Here is a 5,651-nt window from a genome sequence, read left to right as displayed (position 1 = left end):
AGAGCCAGGAGGTCATGGTGTCATTTACCCCAAGTAATTTAAGGTGTATGTATCACCTGCCAGAACCCCAGGCCAGTTATGACAAACAGTTTGTAGAAAGATTCGCCAAAGAGAATGAGGATTTAGTAGACTGCACAAAAAGCTGGTCCGTGAAGGAGGAACCATTAAAGAAGGATAAAAATGGTATGTACGCCATTGGCTCCCTATCTTCTCCCTATTGTTTTTCCGCTGCAATGTTGTGTAGACTATTTGGGAAGCCAGATATCAATAAGTTTTCATCAGAATGGTTGCCTTTATTGAATGCAGCCACCAATGCCACCATAATGGATTGGGCCCAATTTTTATCAGATAATTTAGCTTCTATTATTTTAAGTTATCGAACTAAAATAATTTTTGCTTAGAGGTTTTACCCTCCATTCCTTTTAAGTTCCTACATCATGGATGCCATTTGTTTTGTCTCCGATTTTCCCATCATGGGGTGGAAATGGACAGTACAAAACCCTCTTCCTATTTAGGTTTATCACAAAGAACTTTGGGAATCCAATTTCATCCCACATTCCTACAAGATTTGTAATGGAGTAATGCTTCCTATTCATAAAATGCTATATAACAAAGACGCCCCAAGATTCTCCCCGGAAGCTAAAATTGACATTCTCCCTATGAGAAGGTGGTTCGGGGAGGAGTTATTCACATACATTAGGGTATTTGGGAAAATTTCTTCACCTCACGTGCTTCCTCTGTATGTCCCCGACAAAATAATGGCCCGAGAAATAGCTTACCAGACCTGTGGTGTTGGGCAAATGAGTAGAGAACTCAAGAATTCTAAGAAGGCCATCTGGCCTCAATTCCCTGTAGTCTGCGGGGCATTTGCATTATTTGATTTAGGTCACACTTTTAAAGAGGTTGATAATATGCTAAGTCTATAGCTACCAAAGTTCTTAGGGAGGCAGTATGATCCCTTTGATGTTATAAAGAATTTTACAACAATGGTCAAAATAAAAGTGTTTACTAAAGAAGACGATCTCTTCGACGATGTCTTTCAGCAGAAGAGCACTCTCAGAGAGATTCTACATATGGCACAAATTCAGTTTGACCAAGGAAAACTTCAAGAGTTTAACCATTACAGAGAACAGAGGTTGGAAAATGTCCCGTTGGACAAATTGCGCATTGAACCAATAAGGGAGCCCACTCCCAGTATTAGCATAAGTGGAAGTTCAGGAGAAGAGAAGTCTAAATCAAAGTCTGAAAGGGAATCAACTGAAAAATCTGGTAAGCAGTCAAAGAGTGAACACAGCAGAAGTGAAGGGTCTATCAAAGATACAACTCAGTCTATAGAAAAGCCTGACCAGTAGGTTTTGTCCCCAAAACAGGCCGAGACTCCTGCTCCCCTCGCAAAGCCAACAAAGCCAATTGTAGTAGATCTAGAAAAGGAGTGGGAGAATTTTAATGAGCTAATCAACACCGAGGAATAGAGTGCAGAGCCACTGATAAACCCAGGGGAGACAACCACAAAGATGATAATAGAAGAGGTTATTAATACTCAAGACACAGAGCATATTCCTGTTGCTCCGTCATCTGAAATTGTACTGAAAATAGAGGAGATTCCTCCTCTGGATGTATTTTATAGCCCGCAACATAAGGCTATTGTCAGGAGACAAAGGAAGAAATGAAAAATAGATATTGTACTCTCTCCAGAGGCTGAACCTTTGGATGTTCTTTGGCAAGACCCAACTACCGATCCATTGGAAAACCTAACTAGGCTCTCTCAAATCGCAGGGGCATATGCTTCTACAACAATTGATAAAGCGACAGAAGTTAAAATGCTATTAAAAGAAAAGGAAGATAAAATTTTGTTTTTGAAACAACAACTACAGCAGGCCAGCGTCAGCCGAGAAGCAGAGATACAATTGGCAAAGCTCCAGTAGGACTTCCAACAAATGCAATTGAACTATCAAAGCAGTCTGGCCAATAAAGAAGAACAATTACAGACCATGATAGGATTGCATAAGGATGATCCTAAAATTGAAGAATTCATCACAGAAGCCCTTGCCCTCAATGACCAACTCTTGCAACAGGAAGAAACACTCTGCCAAAGGATCTCGCAATGGAATTCCCATTGCGAAAAAAGCGATAACATTACAAATCAAGTCGTAGATTTACGACTTGATTATGATTCAGTTTTTAAGAAAGTTTCTAACTTTTTGAATTGGTAGAAATCAAAGGAAGGAAAAAGAGCGGAATTGCCCAGGATCGATGAATCTCATAAAGAAATGTTATTTGTGAAATGGGATGCACAGCTCAAGGAAGCAGAGCAGGCGATGGAGGAAGCAGCAATAGCAGCAAACAACGTCATCGACTGCATCAACGAAAATCTGCACAAAGCAAATTTAATATCAGATACCACTCTAGGATTCTTCCCAAAGGAACAACAACTTCAAACAAGATGGAAGCAAACAATAAAGGAAAAGGCAGAGTCAATTAAACATATAAGCAAGTTAAACTGGGACACTTACTGCCAGTACCTGGTAAAGCCACATAGCCAATGGATGAATCTGAAATGCCTCATAATGTCCGCCGAGAAGATAGCGCCAGCACTTGCCAATTCCGTATTCACAGGGCAATTAAAATCTAAGGTCGGTCAACCGACTCTCTTGAAGCCCATGCTGGATATTTGTAACTTAAAAGAAAAGATGCATGATTTAGCATAGATACAATTTTAGTTTGATTTTAGTTCATTTTTGCTTAAAATGAGGAAGGTGGTTTAAACCTCCTCATCTATTTTTGTAATATTTATTTTTAGTTTTCATTAGAGTAGTATTTAAACCCCTCTCATGCATTTAGAGAGGGATTGGTGGCTGGATAAATCGATCTTGTGAACAAGACTGATCTCCCTAGTATCAGAAGATAGTCTAGCAACAAATAGACAAACAAATCTGTCTTTCTCTAGACATATGCGATTTATAAGTAAATACTACAAAGGTGTTAAGATCCTACCTTAGATCCAATTCTTGTTCGTAGTAGTCATCCTTCAACCGTTCAAAAGAGTTACCCTCCAATCATTCGAAAGAGTTACCTTTGAGGACTTGCAATCACAAACAAGCAAACATTAAATAGCACCTGCATAGCAAATATCATAAATCATGTCTATTATGGTGATCAAGGAATCCATAAAATAAACCATGAATCAACAGCTTATTGAGAAAAACAAATTTATTTGTATTAACTTTGAAGTAGAAGAACCTTACAACCTTTTCAGCCTTGATGTTGAACAAGCTCTTCCTGGGGTTCAAAACAAGAATTTCCTTTACTTTGACAAGCCTTGCACTCCTCCAAATGAGATCTTAGAGGTATGTAATCTCTCCTCATAAAAACTCAACTAAAGAAGACTAAGTTCCAACAGCATTTCACCTCAAAAATATTCAACTTCTAACCTCTTAAGTAACCAGCCCAATGCTTCTTTTTATAGTGCAGAGGAGGAGGTTATAGGTCCACCTATGAAGGGATAGAATCCTCCTTCAAAGGGATAAGCTCCTCACATCAAGGGGTTAGCTCCTTAAGGTATGGGATGCATGAACCTTAAGAGAGCGAACTTGCCACCTCAAGATTCCTTCCAGAAGCTTCTAGAAATGACTAAAAGTGAATTTTTTCAAAGTATACTCGTGCCTTTTAACTTTTACAGGGGTCTGCACCTTTAACACAGAGACAAAGTGGTCAGGTGCGCAGGAGACTTGACCATTAGGTGCGGGACCGCAGGTAATACAAAGAGAAAGTGCGGAACCAGAGTTTTAAAGACTTTGAGGGCTTTTCTCTTACTTTCAAGGCTTGATATGAGGAACTGATGCTTCAGACTTGCAGAGGGGGAAAGTATGAGTGGTAATGAACTCACACAGATAGCAGAATGTCAAGGTGACAATTTTTAGTGCAACAGATTGCCCCCTAAAGTGTGAAGTTTGTAATAGATGAAGATAGAGTCTGTCATTTATGAAGAGTGAAGTACTTTATCATTTCAAGGATCATCTTGTGGACACCCCAGTCAGAACCTGTAAAAACATTCAATGCAAAATATATATATGTAGACATATCATCACTGAGGTAGGCATTCCCATACTCAGATCAAAACTGACTAAACTGTTCTAATACAGGGATGCTTCTGTAACTCATCAAGAGTATAGAAATGTGTAGAAACAATATGGGTGCAGCCATCTCTTTATGAATAGTCCACTATATAATGAATAACAAAATTCCTCGTAGCCTGGATGGTAGAAACTAGATCCCGGGTCTTGATTTCCGCTTCCCAAATTAGTACGATTCTATCTATGTGAATGAATGTGTCGAAGTCGAACATGGTAGAAACCACTTGATTACCAGTCAATGATGTGAACCATTAACACGTGTGAGAGAAACCAATAGTAATGTCAATGGCTCTCAAAGTACCCATTACAATCCATGAAATGTGAATAAATGAGCTGAAGTCGAACATGTCATAGAATCCTTTGATCGAAGTTCAATGATGCAACCTATCATCGAAGGCGAGAAAACTTCCATTAGGGCATGCAGTTTTCAAGGTACTGATGATTTCTAGATCAAATTCCTAGATAATGAGCTAAAGTCGATAGAAAGCAATCCTTCGTAGGAAAGCCCACAACACGAAATCATAGATCAAGTTTTTAAGAAACCTATCGGCAAGGACTGACTTAGGGATGGTCAAAATGGATGACATATATCTTGCAAATGAATGGTTTGTTTGAACTGTTCTCTTAAACACATAACGACACTGCAGATGGCTTGGTGACAATTGACCCAAAGCTAATACCCAGAAATTGACTGAGGACTTTCAATGTGGTTTGATTAACTGTTAGGCAAAGGATTTCCCAACCCAGGTGAACAAAAAGTGTCGTGTTCAAGAGTGGTTAACGGCTTTTTACAAAACAAAGTGTAACAAATAGGTTCATTTTTCTCTCTTTTCCCCCACCATTTCTAGCAAGTACCTATTTATTTTTGACAAGATTGAGGAGGATAACATTTGCTTGTTTATAAGCTCATCCTTCGTATGAGTCCAACTTAGTTTAAAATTCGAACCCTAAGAAGGAGTGGTTCGTTCCTATTTAAAATTGAACAAGTCCTTTACTGTTAAATTTTAACGAGTCCAATATAGGAAAAAATCGGTGTTTTTCAATTTTAGGGAGTCAGAAGAAAAACTTAAGAAAACTCCATGGGGGTAATTTTCCATAAAATAATCCCTCAGGTCCGAAAAAGGATAAAATAATACAGGAGGGATGACATTTCCAATACTTTAACGAGCTGGAAAAGACAAGCACTTGACAATCTTTTCATATTTAACGAGTCTGAAAAGGGTTTAAAGAGGACCCTAGTCTCGTCATGGTGACGAGTCCAATGTCGTCAAGGTTTAACGAGTCCGACATAGGTAAAACTCAGAGTCTTTTTCATGTTTAGAGAGTTTGAAAAAGACACGGAAAAGAAAACTCCAGGGGGGGCTCCTTTTTCGTAAATTTATGTCCCTCAAGCCCGAAAAAGTATAAAATAATACTCGAGAGAACTGTTTGACCATTACAATCAAGGAGTACATTTCATAATTAGTGGCTTCAATCCAAAAAAGTAAAAAAGTGATCGAAGACACATCGTTTCATAAC

The sequence above is a fragment of the Pinus tabuliformis genome, chromosome 1_1, assembly GCF_031772625.1.
Source record: "Pinus tabuliformis cultivar Carrire ecotype Pingquan chromosome 1_1, CPIR1, whole genome shotgun sequence".
NCBI lineage: Eukaryota > Viridiplantae > Streptophyta > Pinopsida > Pinales > Pinaceae > Pinus > Pinus tabuliformis.
Note: the sequence above shows the minus strand (reverse complement) of the source record.